The sequence below is a fragment of the Cimex lectularius genome, unplaced genomic scaffold (genome assembly GCF_000648675.2).
Source record: "Cimex lectularius strain Harlan isolate CLEC.00 unplaced genomic scaffold, Clec_2.1 scaffold266, whole genome shotgun sequence".
Classification (NCBI taxonomy): domain Eukaryota; kingdom Metazoa; phylum Arthropoda; class Insecta; order Hemiptera; family Cimicidae; genus Cimex; species Cimex lectularius.
The window spans coordinates 100,903-119,974 of NW_019392824.1; the positions used below are offsets into that span (position 1 = coordinate 100,903).

Here is a 19,072-nt window from a genome sequence, read left to right on the forward strand (position 1 = left end):
AATAAATTATAGCTCTGAGCTCATCGTTTTCCTTGATTTTTAAGATTTGAATATAGTTAAGTGTTTAATTTATCTTCTCCAATCATTAATTAGTTTATTTTTGGCTATGCATTTAGGGCTCAGGTGCCAGACCCTCACAGAATTTATTACAGCAATAAAATACTTACAAAAAGTTAAAATTACTGACAAACTTCAAAATTACCATTATGCTTTTTTTGTAGTTCAATCATGAAGTTTCATTAGGATTTTAATGTTATCTTTGAGTATTGTTTGAACCAGTACTGAAGATAAGGTACAATTAATTTTGTATTAATTTTCGATGAATACCATCCTAAATATGTAAATAACTTAACATTTAATTTAATTTAATGTTTTTTTTATAAATTAACTAAACAAAATTAAAAAATGTCGAGTTTAGCTAGCCAGATGTTTATTTATCTTTACAGATATGTAACCCAAGCGTTTTACTAGAACCTGCGAAAATCGTGGCTAGTGAATAAAAACTTACTCACTAAAATCCAAGACAACACAAAAAAATAAATAAAAACTGTCCAAAGATCTGAAAGGGTAAAACGTCAAAGTCTTTTTCGATATGGCAATTATGGAAAGAAAAAGAGTTAACACTAATAAAATTATAATAGAGGAGTGAGATTTGCCCTTACGAGAAAGGTGTTTCAGGGCTTACAACACGATTTATGCTGTTGGAATCGGGTAACCGGTTCACTATAAAATGCAGAAAGGAAGCTGACAGCTCTTAAAGGGCTCGGTGAAAATAAACCCCTAGATTTATGCCCTATTTACCTTTTAAAATTAAAATTTACTTGCATTTCTTATTTTCTTTTCATTCAGCACTTTGTTTCCAATGATTTCGGTCACAGTTTAACAATAAATAATTTATGGTTTATAATTTAATTTACTGCTTTATATTTCAGACAAATTAACCTTTTCAACGGTTCATCACCATTTTCAGTCGTTAAGATAATGATTTTGGATTTATTTTTATTTGCCTTTAGAAGTCCTAATAATGTTTACGAACTGAATCGACCGGAATCGCTAACGTAGAAGCCATGTCAGCACTCACGACCTCCAATTTTTTTTTCTTTTTTTTTGGAAATTTTTAATTCCACACCTTTCCTTCTCCTCTTAAATAACATCCTAATTGCCTGGATAAATACGAGAAAGTATATGAAAATTGTTAATAAGCGTTAACAGTTTGTAAACTGTTAACCATAAACGTTATCAACCATAAACCTTTGTATTTTTTGTATTTTTTTTTAATGTTTGAGCTCTACTTCTTCTAAAACGTGTGGTGTTTAGTGACGGTTAGGTAATGATTATTTGGAGATAGTGAGATGCGGTCAGGTGTGACGTACTGACGTAGGTATTAGAAAAACATTTTCTTTATCGTGCAAACGTTCGATCTTTATTGAGATCATCTTCACGGCTCAAAGTGTTTGTTTTCTGTGTAGATGAGTCATTCTTGTGTTGTGTCTCGTGTTGAGAGTGACTCCTTGGGCTGGCACGATACATTTACACATAAAAAAACACTTTGAGCCCTGAAGATGATCTCAATAAAGATCGAAACGTTGGCACGATAAAGAAAATGTTTTTCTAAAACCTTTGTTAATGACTTGCTATGGTTTTTTAACGTTATCCAATTAGATGGCAGTGCAATAAAATATATAGTTATCAATTTCTGATTATTAATTTAAAAGAAAAGAGATAAATATTTCAGTTTTAATTAAAAAACTTTTATCAATACATAATAATTTGGCAGCCATTATGCACAAGTACTCAGTTTATTCCGTGAAATATCTTCTGTGCCTTTTATATTCTATTTTGTTGTTTGATATTATTTTCTATGTCCCACACTGTTCGTTCGCCTTGTATCATGGACGTATTACCCTCTTCTGGCCTATACGCCTATTGGCTAACAAACCTGTAATATTACATTGTTTTCGGAATCTATTTGATTTTGTTTTTATAAAAAGGCATTAGACAGTAACTACTTCTTTTAACCTTAGGACTCAGTCCTCTCACGTTTTGCCTCATCATTGTGTGACCAAAGAGTACTCCTCACCTACCAAAGTTGTATTTAATGCTTTCTCTCACGACTGCATGCGGTTCGCTCTTAACGATCATCCTCTCTCGGGCCAAAAAGTACAACCTGATATTCCTTGATCCGCCTTTAATGTACAATGGCTTATGTTCTCCTCCTTTGACTAATTTAAAACTTAAAGTCAAAAAAGAGCCCCCTTCTTATCTCGCCTGACTCTCATTGAACTGAATGAAGCCCTGGATATATGCGACAGACTTAATCCAAAGGGGAATATACATGTTGAAAAATAGAGAAGTGAAAGTCTCATCTAGCCTTATCCTCTTTTCTTGAGGATCGAGTAGCCCTGGAGTGGGCAGTAGGATCACTCTACGTTACATTTTGCCTCCAGACATAGGTTGATTTTGTCAAAATCGCCTCATATATCCAGGTTACTGGTCAATTATTATCATAAGCACTTCTTAAACTAAGGTCCTACCATCATTCAATCTATACTTCGACAGAAATTTTGCATACTTTCCATGCTTAGTCTGGTCAGAAAGCGAATAATGAATGCCTCAGAAAGCGAATGCCTGGCTTGTCTCAAATTCCGCGAGGAAGTAGCGAATGTCTACTCTCCCTCGTTTCCGAGCGAGCCTTCAGTCAGTTTGGTACTGACTTCGCGAGTCTTTTTTCTGTTCAAAAATCCAATCATTACAATGCAAAAATGACTAAAGAATACCTATGCATTTTCGTTGCTCGTGCTGTCCTCTTGGAACTAGTTTCCGATCTATCCACACCCGCTATTTTGGAAGTATTTGACAGGTTCATCTCCCGTCGCGGCCTTCCTACCACGAAATATTCCGGCTGCAGCCGTAATTGTGCCGGAGCCCCCCGCAATCTTAAAGACGTCCAGCATTCGTCTTCAGTAATCAAGACAAATTTCACTCGTACGCTACTTCTAAATTGAAAGACTGGTAACTGGCTCCCAGAGCAACCCGTTTCGGGGGTATATGCGAACCTGCCGTTAAGTCCTCCAAAACTTTCTAAGCTCATCGGTGACTCGTCTCTTACCATACGCGATTCTCTTCTCTCGCATCGAGGCTGTCCATAAGAGTCGGCCCCTTTGCTCCACTCTGCCGGAACCAGGGGACGATTCGGATAATCTGATAATCTTCTTGATAATCTTCCGGAGCATGTATTGATCGTCTGTCCCTTGCTTGACCCACCTGAACGAGAGTACCACGAAAACGTTTTCTACTACTATGTTTTCGGTTGGTGACGTGGTGATGGTTAAGGAGCCCCTAAATGGAGTCATCACTTGCCCCTTACCGTGGCCCATAGGACGAATTGAGCGTGTCTACCCAGGCCACGATGGTGTGAGATACTGATTTCACTCCCTTGTCCAGAGTTGCCTCTTCTGCAACATGTATATAAAAACGTATATGTTCTTGGATGTATCATCTCTTGATGTTGGGTATGAATTATTGTCTCTTTTTCTTTCTCTTCCCGTTCCATGAGTGTATTTTATTTTTATAATTAAAAATGGTAGACGGTATACTTAACGCCCCGAGATGTCGCTGGAGCGTCTTTAGGGACGTTATGAATTTCATATGAACTTTGTCCAACAACTTTCTATTTGTGTTTTTTTTTCCTTCCGCCCGACCGGAGGAGATTCGTATTCGTTTTCTTATGGCTTCTGTTGCTCGTACGTGTTCCCTGAGCTATTCTCTCCTTTCTCCTACCTCTTTTTTCTCTTCAAAATTCTCTCCTCTCTCTCTCTCTCTCTCTCTCTCTCTCTCTCTCTCCAAACCAGCCTCTCTAGCATACCATGGCGAAGCAACAAAAGAAGCAATGGGATTCGGGCCCGAAGTCCACTCCTCTACGCCGGCCTACCGGGAGTCAGAAGGGTAAGTTCCCTTACTCTTTCTTCCTTTCCTTATATATTTTTTTTACCGTTACGTTATATTCGGCACCTCGTCGAAACACTTCAAATTAATCCTTTTTAATTAATTCAAATTAACCTACTTTAATTTGAAATTCACCCTTTTAATTTTAAAATACCTCCTTTTTGATACACATCCTTATATTTGATACCGTCTCCTAAGTTTTTATGTTGTAAAGAATGGGTTAACTTGAAATTTAAAAACGTTAATTTGAAATTAAAAAGGGTTACTTTGACGAAAAAAGCTACATAAATACGTATATGAGATATTGTCGTTAGTATCCAATTACAAATATCTAGTATCATTAAAAAATGTTGTCTTAGTAACAGCTTTTTAATTGTCTATTTAATAGTGAATATCGCATACGATAAGATAAATATTATAAAAATTAATATTAGGCTGTAATAAATATAAGCACGTTCTACGCATTTCAACCTTGGCCAGTTTGTATACATTGTTGATTCAGACAATAATGTTTACATATTCTGAAAAGAGGTTTAGTCAAGGGTTTTTTATGCTTCCGTTTAAATCCCTATAAGTCTTTAAGTTTCCGAACGTAAACTGACGTGTTTGAGGTTTTCTATTCACTGGAAAGGCAAGGATAACAAGATGAAAACACCGTCGATTTCGACTTGAAAAGTTGATATCATTGGAGGGATTATGTATGGCTGAAAACAAAGACCATGCAGCTACAGGGCAAGTGATCGCCAAAATTACTCCCACGAGGGTCCCAAGACATCTGGAAGCACTTTCATACGTTTCTTAGTACATATGGCTCCCTTATTAGACTTTTGACAAAAACAAGATTATCAGATCCTCAGTGAATCAATGGTTTATCAAATGGGTTTCTAAAATATTCTAAAGAATAAAAAAAAGTAATATTTAATACTTGTTTAAGTACAAGTTACAAATTTAATACTTACAAATATGTTTTTTGTTACGCAGATATGAATATTCTTAAACAGTCTAACATATTTAAGGCCTTTGACTCATCCATTTTCAACTTACATACGTTGTCAAGGCTGTTTATTTATAGTAAATGTAGTTTGGGATGTTTTGTCCTCGTTTAGTTTCCATTTTCTCGGTTTGTACCATATTTCGATGAGCTCAAAATGAAAGTAGCTTGGGTACGATTTGAGTTAACTGATAGAATTGCTATATCGTAAGGTTAATGTTAACTTTAACAGATCCTTTCAAATAACAATATAAACAGAAGTTAATAGAGAGGCCTTATTGTAGTACACATATGGATCCAAAATAGAACGGGGTTTGACGGCACGGTTATAAACGTAAATTTTGTCCTAGCAAAACCTCTGGGCTACACGTCGTCAATTTTCCAATTTATCTATAAAAATTGGTACAGAACCTGCCGACTCTGACGTGAATCAGAAGAGACTTCGTAACATATGTGATTGAAAAACATTAGACAGAAACTTTACAGCCACTTCAGAAAGCGACATTAACGACTAGAGAAATAAGCGGTCACCGTAAAATGCTCAACTAATTTAATAAGCGGTAGGTAGTTAAATCGCAGTGGAAAAAGGAAAAACTATCATTGACCCCAGAAGGCGGAGAAATGGTGGCGTTCGGATGTATTGGCAGGTCAGCTCTATAGTATATTAGTTAGGATACAATCATACACCCTTGGGGGAAGTCGACTTGGATTGGTCTTGTCTGTGCGAACTAATTTCGTACCTATGAAGGAACGATCTATTAGGATTTTATTTATAAAATGCTTTAGTTTAAAGAGAACAGGAAAGGTAGTTCAGTATGATTGGGATGTGGTATTTTAAAAAATTTATACAGTTCCATCTTCGGAGTATAATTATTATTGTGATATATTATGCGCTGTTTCTCAATTAATACAACAATAAACTAGGAAAGTGCTGTCGTATGAGTACATTTTTCTAATTATTGTTTAATGTAATGGTTTTATAAAACGTACAGTTACGGTACCCTTCCTTTAACTTACATCGATCAATCTTGTCAAGAAGATGTATAATAAATGTTGAAGCTTTTCATCAATATCAATCAAACCGTCCATTATGTAAAATTGTGTGGTTTGAAACACAAGCTTTCACATCGTTTCGAATTTGAGATGCTATTTAAATCGAACATTTTTGTACAAGCAATTATTGAATTTTACATTGTTTAGCCAGCGTTTCGCGTAATGAGACTGTTCTTACCAGGAATTTGTAATTTGGAAATTTATTAACTGCCGTGGGAAAGGTTTGTTAATTTAAATTCTATAGCGAATTCTCATACGTTGAATAGGGCTTTTCCATTTTGCATGTAGAATGTACAGTCCCATAACTCGGTAGTGCCAGAATTAATAATCACCACTAATATTGCAACTAGCTCTTATAATTAATAATTTCGAGAGAAGTAGGGATTTGTATTCAAGTCACGTGTGGAATTCTTCCAAGCAGAGAAGAAGATGTCGCACGAGCAGTCCTATCATATTCAAAACAAGCAGAACGCAAATAAAAATTATGTTATAGTAAACTAAGTTTTCTAACATCCATCATCTCAGGTAAACTTGGAAAATTCCCAACATTTTTTCAGAGTTTACCAGCTCTAAATACTTGGAGGTTTATAACGTGGAAGAGAAATCAAGGCTGCCTGACTTCATATATCCAAATTACCTGTATATGTAGCGGACTTTGTGAATATTAAATTAAAAAGAAAGGGGAAAATTATAAGTGGTGTAAAAAGGGGTTAAACAATTAACGGAAATAAGATAACTCGCCGCTCGACGATTTCACACAAACAGAGATTCCTCTATGTTTCGAGTTCCAGGGCTGGCACTCAAGTGGTTACTGGCATAACAGAGGGTGAAGCGGGCAAACAGGAAGAAGCGAAAAGATCAGGGTTAGTATAACAGAAGGAAATTTGGAAAATTACAAGAGGGGCGCAGGTCGAAAAGCGGTTCGACCAGCCGTGGGGGGCATGGTCCGGGGTATTAGTGCTTATGCTGGATCTACAAAAATGCTGAGTAATGGCCGAAGTCGGGTAAGTCCGACGAAACCCCAAGTCCCAGCACCTCGCCGTTGTCTTGGTCCCCGGGCAACGCCATTTGCTTTCGGCGGCGGCTAATGGTGCAGGGCTTAAAACGAGATCTCGGCGCTTAAACCGATACACCAGAATAACGGAGGCAACCCTGAAAGAAAACCCCAATCCAAGGTGTCATGCGATCCGTGCCGAACGATGCTTAATCGAAAAATCCGACAAATTAGGCCCACAACTTGCTACAAACATGAAAAATCAGTTCGTTGTTGTCACTGGATGAGTACGGACGTGCTAAAAACCGCTTCCTGCTATTTTGGTGATAAAAACGTCTTACCACCATCGTTTATCCAGAGTATTCCTAGTCAAACGACCCCAGTAAGTAGTCTTTCTCTACTTCTCTTCTTAAATCCACTGAAATGTCAATTGATGGCATTTCACCGGATAACTTTTGCATAACCCGCAAAACGACAGAAAAGTGACCTTAGCCCTCCCGTTTTCCAGCTCACAGTAAACAATAGATATGATGCTCTAAGCCGATTAAATGACGCCGACACCGCTAGCTCTGACGACGCATCACCTAGGCAACCACCTGGCCCAAAGGTTAAGAAGCCCCCGCCGATTATTGTTTACAACTTCATTAAAAACCACGCTGGACGCTCAAACTAAGAGCTAAATGTGTTGCTGACTTTGAACTTAAAAGTACCGGGAGCAAGCTTATGTTTCTTACAAACTGTAAAGAGGACTACAAAACTTTATTAAACGAAATTACAGCTTCCAACCTGGAATTTCACACGTATACACCAAAAGACGAAACAAAACGTACTCTAGTCTTAAATCTCCCACCACATATAACAACTGATAACAAAATAAAAACCGAACACACCGCAAAGAACCTACAAATCGTGAAAATCACTCAAATGATTTAAAAAAAACTGATGAAAATGAAATAAGACTTCCGCTCTTCCTTGTAACTTTCGGCCCGAACACAAATCTAAAACAAGTCTATGCCATTAGGAACCTTTGGTACTGTGTGGTTTACCGCCACTACCATGATCTCTCAAACGTTACCCAGTGTTATAGATGTCAGTCGTTCTACCACATTGCCAAGAACTGCAATAACGTTGTGTAAAATGTGCGGGCCCACATATAAGCAAGGACTGTATTAAAGATAAAGCTTCGTCGCCTACCTACGCTGACTGTGGGGGAGTACACACTTGCTAATCACAGAGGTTTCCAATTCTACGCACAACGACTACAAACCATACCTCAGAGGCGAAATGCAGAGTCCATCAACCTTAAACGTCAAATGGTCAGCCAACCCAACTTCACCAAGGCACCCAGTCCATTGCAGATGTCCTATTGGAATTCAAAAAAACTCACTCAGTCTCTGAATATAAGTAACTCAATTTTTCAACTAAATAACTGAGCTGAAAGCCTAAAAGCTGCCACCAATTCATTTTCAAAAATCACCATTATTGCAGAGTGTATCTTTAGCTTTATATAAATGAATTCCACAATCACTTGTAATCATGCCCTGGAATGCTCGTTCAATTTCAAATAAACTCCCAGAACTAGCAAACTTTATGATGGAAAATGATATTAAAATAGCGGCCATCTCAGAAACACTTCTCAAGGATAAGCACAGCCATAAATGTTTAAACTTCTCAATATATAGATCTGACCGGGGTAAACGGGTTGCACTCTTTGTAAAAAAGTCGATTATTCACCATGAGATTTTTCTTCCAAAACTTGAATCATTAGTTGCTCTTGGTGTCAAAATACAGTTTAAAAATAAACAAATAGTAATAATTTCTGCCCATTTATTACCAAACAGAAAGTTGTGTTCAAATGACTTAAAACTAATATCAAATATCCACGTAAATATTTTCTTGATGGGAGACCTAAATTCTACAATAGAAACCTTGAATGGAACATGGAGCAATAATGCTAACGGTAAAATATTATTGGACACATCACTTAAACTGAAATTTAATATTATCACCCCCAACATTCCACCTTGTTATCCGGATCGAAAAAATGCTAAACCTAGTGTGCTGGATTTAGCCATTTCTAAAAATATCCCAAATGACATACAAGTTTTTACCACTAGCACCCTCTCATCAGTCCTCAACCCTCTTGTTTATACCAGCAGTAGTAAGCCTTCCTCTAGACCCAAATCGACTGTTTACAATTTTAAAGAAGCTTACTAGAAAAAATTTAGAGAACTCTTCCACTCCGAAATACATATAAACCCAGAAATAAGAAATGGTAAAGTTCTTGATAAACTTGTATGTGACTTGCACTAAATAATTAAATCTGCGGCTAAAAAATCAATACAAACTGAACTTTAGATGTTTTTCAGTGTAAACTGCCTCATTACATAAAAATATTAATTAAAATCAAAAACAACTATCACAAATACAGACAAATATCTACTAAAGGGCGCTGAATAATATAACATCAATTGCATTAAAACTGCTTGCATTTCATCGAAAGAATTTATGCGAAAATGAACTCTCAAAATTCAAGTCCGGTGATAGCAAACTATATAAAACAATAAAAACTATCAGGAGAAACCTTGTCCTCCCCTAGCGCCCAGTGATAATACCAATTCTTCACCTAACCTTTTTATATACGAACCACATGAAAAAGCAAATTTGCTAGCAAATAACTTTGAACAAGTGAATGAATGAAAGGTTAGGCTCCTTCACAAAAAAGGTACTTCGAGAAATCAAAGAATATAGCCGACCCCAGATTATAAATCTACAAACTGCCAGCTGACATCAATCAGGGAATCAGACTTGTCATGAACAAATTAAAAATTATTAAACCTCCTGGGGAAGATGCAATTATGCTTATCGCAATTAAAAATCTTCCCAGAAAAGCCATCTTATACTTAACTATTATGTTAAACCATATGTTTATGCTTGCACACACGGCTAACTAAAGTTATTGCATTCCCAAACTAGGGAAAGATCATACTAATTCGTCTAATTCCCGTCTAATCTCATTGCTAAATATTCTTTCGAAGATAGCCGGAAAAATAATGCTAACTTGACTTTTGCAATTTTTAAATGCAAACAACATTTTACTCCCTGCTTTGACTTCAGGCAAAACCATTATACAGTTTTACACTTAGAAAATCACTGACATGATCTTTGACAGCTTTAATAAGAACAAACACTTTGTTATAGTCCCGATTGATGTTGAAAAAGCTTTTGACAGCGTTTGGCACAGGGGGCTACTCTACAAATTACAACTAAAAGGCTTTTCTAAATATCTCATATATCTCATAGGCAACTATGTAACAAATAGGTATTTTTATGTCGACGTCGATCAATAAAATTCATGTATGAAAAAAATTACAGCTGGTGTTCCACAAGGTTCCGTCCTCGGCCCTACACTTTTTAACTTATTCATTGCGGACATTTATAAAATTAAAAATAAAGGAGGGAAAACTCGAAAGGTAGGTTGAGATAGGAAGTTGGTGTCCAAGTGGATCGAAGTCACGATAGCTCAAGTGGTAGAGCAGCGGCGTATTTAGCCGAAGGTCGTGGGTTCGAATCTCGCTCGTGACGTTAACATTTTCATTTCAACCAATACCTTACATAAAGATTAACTAAAAATACAGTTGAACTTGCATTATTCGCTGATGATACGAAATCCTCCTACAGAATTGACACTATAGCTAAAGATTTTAGTGAAGCAGCAAGTAAATGTTTCAATTATTTTAATAAATGGATAATCCGTCGAAATAAAGTTAAAACCGAAGCTATACTTTTTACCAGAAGCATTATGATAATAATAATTTTGTTAAAATCAATAGCAATCCCCTACCCTGGGCAAGAATGCCAAATATCTGGGAGTCCATCCGGCTAAAAACTTTACTTCACTTATCACATTACTATGAAATGTTCGAAAACTGCAAGGATTATACAAGCTTGTTTCCTATTTTTAATAAAACTTCGAACTTAAGGATTAATAATAAAAAGCTCATCTTTAATCTTTATTTAAGGCCTATTGTTACATATGCATCCCCAGTCTGGTCGAACACGTGTGCTGCCAATTACAAATATATGCAGACCGTTCAAAACATAGCGCTAAGGATTATAGGTAACTATAAAAGATGGACGCGAATAGATGACATGCATTGCGCATTACATATTCCCAGTATAACAACCCATGTTTTTAATCAAACCTTGAGCTTTCTCTCCAAACACAAGAAAAGTTCAATAGAATACATAAAAAATATTTTAAATTATGAGCTCAGAGACTGAAATTATAAGAAATATAGACATAAAAGGCTGAAGCATATACTTTTTGTTAAAGATCTAACCTATTTATTGTTAAATAAATACTTAGGTAATAAATAAAATAAATGCATATACTTTTCTTGCATAGGTAACTAAAATGAGCAGTTTTAAATACTTTTAATGATCCAGGTCAAAATTGACTTGGAAGATCAATTTAAGTTAACGAAAAAATTGTAATGTTTGTAAGCACTCTGCAAAAGTTTTTGTAAATTTTATCAGTGAGGGTTTATCCAATTTTTCCCTTTTTGAATTTGTGACGCTTATATTTATACTTCTCTTTACTATTATAGGTCATGGTTTTGACCTGAAATTTCCTTTTAATTTTATGTCTAATAACACTTTTTGTTAAAAATGTTATTTTATGTTGCAAACAAAGGCTCTTATTATTATTATTGTATATAAACTTCAAAAATGTCATCAATTCCAAAGTAACCAAAGTAAGGGGTGATAACAGAATAACCACTGTGCAGGGGATAGCCCATTAAAGTGGAAGCCGCCCAAGATTACTCAAATCTTACAACAAGCAGGTGAGAGTGCGCGATCACGGCGAAGCGGAACCCCGAGACTCCTCGTATTGCGCGTTTCAAAAGAAATATCGCCTTTAGGCAACGACCTGGTTGAGTGCAATGACGTCGGCACGCCCTGGCGGAGGATGGCAGACCACTCTTTACCTTGCGATACGGCAGGGGGACTATTGAGTACTCGCCTTTCGGATCATGGATTGTGAACGGATGACGGTGCTGGGATAAAGTAAATTTTATCTGGCCTACCAAGCATGCTGGATCAAAGAGTACCAAGAAGTCACACGATGCTTTGCCTGTCAGAGATACGGACACATCACCATGGCCTGCGCTATATAAGAACTAATATGCGCAAACTGCACGGGACTACATGATGAGGAATTGCAAAGAGACTGTTAAGAAGTGAGCCAATTGCACGTGCCTAGGACTTCCAAATAACCATGCAGTCGGCTCCCGAAGGTGCTACGTGCATGAGAATATAAAAATTGCGAGAATAAAAAGCTCCATCGATTACGGCTCAGTTACGTCATGCGATGAAAACACGGAACATTGTCATCTAGAAGCAACAGCTGGCACCATTGATGTGTGCGAAGGAGATGGACGCAGAACCCCAAGAAGCCTCCCCCCATACCAAGCGATGATCCCAAGAATAAAGGAGGATCGCTAACTAAATTAAAAATTGCTCAGCTGACCCACCACAGTTCAAAGATGTTTAGTGACATGGCTAGAGTGCTCGCTTGCGAGCAGAGAGTCGACATTATACTTGCGCAGAAGACTTGGAAGAAAGAAATAGATAGGAGCTATGGACCCCCAGAACAGTCAGGATCGTTAAAAATTATATCCCTTCTGTCCGTCCTGCGTTTGTATTTGTTTTGGGTTTTTCTTAACAAACGCAACTTTCTAGAAATGGTTTACATTAATAGAGACACACACTGCATTAATTACAAAATAGATACATGCAAACGCAGCCGTAGTTACGCCAACATCATAAAGCAAATAAACTATTAAACCTTAATTTTATTTTTCCCTTTCCTTTGTTATCGTTCTTAATAATTAACTTCCTTTCCAATATTGAACGCCAGAAAATCTCCATTCTCGCCTTCCTTTGAGTCAAATAAAACTTGATTTATTAATTAAATTATTTTATGATTAATAAAAATTGATCATCTTTATATGATCAAAGAAATGTTCCCAGATTTATCGCGCCCCCACCCTGTCATAATCATATAAAAGCAACAAAATACAAGTGCATGTTTTACAACACTGTCACACAAAACCAATATGACACCACAAGAATAGCACCACACTTTATGGGAGTATGAAATATTTGGTTCAAAATTTATATTTACATGTTAAATTGTGTTTTTTCCAATCAACAATATGTTTTGTAATTTACCCAGTCCCTGAAGATGACCCGAATAAAGGTCGAAAGGTCGGCAAAAAATTGAAAAAGGTGTTTTTCTAAATTACCTCGTTCTTGACCGCTTCTCACGAATTCAACAAATTATAAATATTTGCATTCTAACGATGCAATTCAAACTCTCACTGCAAACTACAAAAATTGTAACGCTGAGAAAAATCAAGATTAATTTATTCAATCAATAGAAATAGGGTGTAAAAGTAAATTAAGGTAATTCATGTTATAAAGAAGGCCTAAAGTCTAACTGCCAGTTGGTTTCTTCTCATTTTCTTTGCTTTACGAAATTCACTTAATGAAATATAATTTGATTTGTCCTTACGAGTGCCGAAACCATCTGGAAACGTTACCGGGAATGGTGACGTAATGCAGGAAGAAGAGAAATGAAAATTAATCAATTTTAAATTGTCTCCGATGTGAAAAAGTATAATACAACAAATATTAGGAAAATAACAGGTTAATAACGTCTTACTTAGGTACTGCTTGTAAGGGTGGATGTCAGGAAACTAAAAAGCCTGAATAATTTTAATCTCTAAAGCAAGATAAAATAATTTATCTGAAGTGATTCATGGATCGAATTGATTTAAATTGCTTTATCGTTTCAAATGAAGCTCACTCAGGTATAAAAAGTGTTATTTAGACATTTATTTTTAAAGGAATTTTATCATCTTCCTTTTCGACTGAAGGCCTTTCAAGGAATACGGCGACAAACTAACAATACGGATAAATTCATGAAACCAATCTTCCAAATTATTTACGCCCTTTCTATCCATTAAATATCTTAAAGTAAAATTAAAATCTGCTAAAGATGGAACTAAAATTGTTAAAGAGAGCGAGAGAGAGAGAGAGAGAGAGAGAGAGAGAGAGAGAGAGAGAGAGAGAGAGAGAGAGAGTGCGAGAACAAGGATGCGAGCAGGAGAGAACGAGAGATGGAGAGTGGAGAGAGAGGGAGAGAAAGAGAAAGAATACAAGAGAGAGAGAGAGAGAGAAAGAGAGCGAGTGAGAGAGAGAGAGAGAGAGAGAGAGCGAGATAGTGAGAGGGAGAGAGAAATAATGAGGGCAAGAGAGAGTGACAGATAAATAATGAGAAGAAGAAGAGAGAGAGAGAGAGATAGTGTAAGAGAGAGAGAGAGAGAGAGAGAGAGAGAGAGAGAATGCGAGGGAAAATGAGATAAAGTGAGAGAATGAGAAAGAGAGAGAAATATAAATAAATAATAATAAAAAGAATAATAATAGCTTTATTAACGGCTTTCGCTAAAACAGAGATTACAGAATATGTAATAGACAACAATAATTTGTACTTAAAACTATTAAATGAATTAACAAATGAATCTATATCGTAATGATTCATGAGTCTACATGCTCTTGTGAGTGGTCCATGATATAAATAATTGGATTTGCAAAATGGTAGAAAAAACAGATCAACATTTCTGGTATATTTTTGAGAAACATTTAACAATACTCTTTTTAACAAATAAGGGCTATCTATAAGGTTATTAAGTAATTTATATTAAAATAAATTAACATTTATATTTCTTCTTCATATTTATATTTTCCGCTTTTATTACTTACCTATATGCTAAGTATTTTAATAGCCTATTCTTAATTTTTTACAAACGTATTTTAAATAATAAGGTGACCAGATAGGTGAATTGAATTCAAGGATAGATCTAAAAAAAGAAAAATATAACATTTTTATACAACTGATGTTGCTGAGTTCACTAGCATTTCTTTTAATGAAGCCAAACAATGTTAAGGCGTTGTTTTTTTTATCGTCATGACAATATGTTCATTAAAAGTAGTGAATCAAACAATATTCTTAGGTCCTTGATAGATTTAGTTATCTCGAGTTCAGAGTTGTTAATCTTGTAGTTATAGATAGTAGGTTCTAATTTAAAAAATCATATGTTTTCATTTATCTATATCTAAAAATACTCCGTTAAAAGCTGTCCAGTTGACTAGATTATTTAAATTTTGTTGTAGATCATCTCAGTACGATGTTGATTTGATGAGGTTCTAATCATCAGAAAATGGTTTATATTTACAGTTCACGAAGCCATCTGCGACATCATTTATAAAAATATTGAGAAGAAGCGAAGATAGATGACCTCCTTCTGGAACACCTGAAGTTACAACAATTAGTTTAAACAAATCAGTATTTAAGTATACAATTTGCATTCTATTTTTTAGATAGATAGATAAACGAATAAAGAGAGAGGGTGAGTGAATGAGATAGTCAGAAAGGGATAGAAGTTGAATTGGGATTTGGATTTATAGGCTAAATCCGCACACGTACGTACATTCAACAACGTGCCGAGTTGAGCTTATTCGCTTCTCGTAGTCCACAGGCAATTCCAGTTTTTGCTATTTATAGCAAACTGCCGGTAGACTCGAGATGCACTTCGTGGAGTACTCGATATACCTTCCTTCACACATATCATACAACTAACCTAATTGAGAATCCATGGAGTACTTGATTTTCCGCCATCGACCCTAATAAATACAATCACTCTCAAAACTACACATACACAAGTATTATTACTATATACAATAGAACAACCCCGATTCATGCATGAATCAATAATAAAATGTCCACCTAGTGCTTCAATATTTTTGTATTGGAGTTATAATGTGATTTTATCCAATCTATTAATTCATTCATGATCACGTGTGCTAAAGTGGCCTTCCACTCGATCATAGAACTTTTCATTGTATTTAAAATAACCCTTGAATCCACAGATATTCTGAATTTCTAACAATACGTTACATGGAATTTTGTCTATGTGTTTATTTTCAAAAGATTATCTATTAGTTGATAGCATTTATTTCGCACATTTAAAGGTGGATCAGATTTCCTAAATTCATATGTATTTTGTAGTAATTTTCTTCCTGTATTAGGAGTGCATCAAAATACCTGCATGAGACATAGCTGCAGCGATAAACGACTTTTGTGTTATGGAATAAAATTGTAAGAAGTACCCATCCGCATAATTATAATTATTTATAAAATTTACATTTCATGTTCAGACACGATTGCACACAAACGATAATGTCAAATTTGGAAGAAATGACATCCAATAACATGTAGAAAAATTCAATCCAAACAGTTTGTTAGGGCAGAATCAAATAAATTTGCTTACAACTAAAGGAAAACGTTGGGTCCAGCGGTACAATCGTTTATCCAAATTTTTAATCTCGTTTTTCTCTGCTTACACACAAAACTAGCAACGTTTGGAATTCTTCCTTTGGTCAAATAAACCTGAGTGCTCAGCGAATAACAGCTATGAGGTCGACACTATGCTGAAATTCAATTGCATAAACACGTTCCTTATAGGCGTTTGGCGCATAAGTTACATGACTTTTAAAGGGTTAACTAGCTGAATGAAAAAATATCGATTATTTATCGGCCTACGGTCAAGCATTCCCGGTAAAAAGAAAGCACCAAAATCGAGTATTAAATAAATGTCAAACAATTTTTTAATATAGAATTTATTGTTTTCAAGCACTGCGATTTATTATATGAATATACAGGGTGTCACGTGAAAAGAAATCAGTACTTAAAGAGGTTATCTACATGTCAAATTTGACTAAATAGTTCTTATTGTCCAATGTCTGATTCCCAACTATAATCTAGATATCTAACTTTTAATGTGTAATAATTAGTGACCGCTAATTAATGATTATTTAAAGATCGTGAGTGCGGTCGGGTGTGATATAGGTTAGAAAACCATGTTCTTTATGGTGCCAACGTTTCGATCTTTATTGACTTTAACTTTTAATTTTACCTCAACTTTTCGCAACATCGTTACGTAACGTCTCTCTTACATCATAAAATATTTATCTTACAGTAAATTAACAAACAATCTGCTGACGATGGGTTAAACTATACTATATGTTCTTCCAAATTAATGATAAATAAATTCTGCTGTGCTGGGATTCGAACCCGGCACCTTTAGCGTAGCAAATACGAGTCGAACGCCTTAACAAACTGCCGCATTATTATTGCGAAAATATCACCTGTAAATTTTTTCATATACACGAATTATGGGGTATAATTTTGTAATATTTCGTTTTTGGTAATGTCACCTGGGCACGATCAAGACAAATGGGATGGTGGTTTGTTTCATTTAGTTTCTTATTCCAAGGAAAATGTTGGAAAAACAATTATTAAATTACAGGAAAAGCGCCTTACCAATGTTTTTTTTATTGTGTTGTTATTTCTTGAAAGTAGCTTTTAATTAGGGTTATTAAACGTGGCTCGAATAACAAGGTCTTTGTTTAATTTAACCGGAGTAAAATAAGAAACAATTATTATTTCAGGTTTATAAATAGGTGGAAGGGCGAGGACAATAACAAATATGTACCTAAAGGTCAAAGATTTATTGAATAATACAGCTACCTCTTTTAAAATGTTTCTACTTATAAATAATACAATATTATATTAGCGATAAAAAACTAGATGTTTTGTAACGTTTTTATTCTTCACATAAAGGAAGTTTCAGTTAAGTAAGAAGTTTCAGAAAGTTTCTTAAGTATTTCAATGTCTGAAAATTACAGCGATTTTTCGTTAATATTAAACAGGACATATAAAGGTGTCCTGTGAACAGTCGTCAATACTACAGGAGGTTTTCCTACTTGTCAAATCAGACTAAAAATTTGTTATTATCTTATGCTCGATTCTCAATTGTAATCTAGATTTTAACTTTTCATGTCACCTCAATTTTTTAAAGCATTTTTCATAAAGTCCCCCTTAACTCAGAAAATGTTTATCTACCAGTAAATTAGATTACACCAATAGGAAATGGATTAAAAACCTACCTGAGTGATCAGTTTTTTAAATTGTTACCTTGGTAAAACCAAGAGCTAGGGAAAAATTATATGTTCAAAATGTCCACCTTTTGGAGAAATCCATCATTTTTAGAAGCTTTTTCATTTTTCATCTGTTCAATTTTGTGCAGAGTATTTTTTTGTTTATTTTTTCGTACTTTCATTATTTTTTTGATAGAAGTTGTTAAAAACCTTAATGACTAATTCTTTTGAACCGTTTGTAACCAAACAATCAAATTTTTAGAAACCAAACGTTAATTTTAAAATAATTATACTTAATTAAGTTTAATGCAACGTTTTTGTAAGCGTCATATCTGTCAGTGCTTACAAAACCAAGAAAATCTTACTTAAACTTTATAAAATAACTTTGGATACTTGCAAAAATGAAATAAAAATGAATAAATTAAAAAAATATATTTTTAAAAAAACATTTTATGAGGTACGAGAACTTCATGGCGTAATGTTGTGAAAGTTTTAAGACCTCAAAAGTGAAACAGCTCGAATAAAACTGAGGCATTATCACGTCATGTTTGTATATGATACTGAATTTTTTTATATGAACCTTAAACGTTATTGGCTCCGCAGAAAGAAGTCGAGAGGCTCTCGTTCACGCTCAATGCCCATTGGTAAATTGGTAATAACTTCCTAATAATTGGAAATTTCCTCCAGATTCGAAGTGGTGAATTAGTCTTATTTAATTTTTTGCCACACTGTGAACACTTAAACAACCATAATATTGTGAGATTTATTCGTGTGTGAGCCTATTTTAATTCAATCGAGAAACTGAAATATGATTAACAGATGCGACATGAGTGATGTGGTGAGCAAGTTATATAACTTCCCTCGTGGAAAAACGAACCTGCACGTTTTCATCAGAATTGGGAACGAAAGAGTACAATAAACAATCGAATAAAACAGACAGTTGTTAAAAATGAAGCATATTATGTTTCCAAATAATTACAAAAAAAGTAACAATTATGATTCTAATTTTATCGAGTTTTACA

The 19,072-nt window shown here is 35.0% G+C and overlaps 1 long non-coding RNA gene across 2 annotated transcripts in view; it reads right to left on the minus strand.

Annotated features, from left to right (window-relative positions):
- LOC112127437 overlaps positions 1 to 19,072 on the minus strand; it is a 119,576-nt gene that overhangs the window by 19,015 nt on the left and 81,489 nt on the right. Inside the window, exon 3 of one of the 2 annotated variants that reach the window (XR_002910565.1) lies at positions 14,466 to 15,364. The exons of the other annotated variant lie outside the window; for it this stretch is intronic. This is a non-coding gene — a long non-coding RNA (uncharacterized LOC112127437). Of the gene's footprint in view, positions 1 to 14,465; positions 15,365 to 19,072 lie in introns of those variants that run through there. 2 annotated transcript variants of the gene reach the window in all.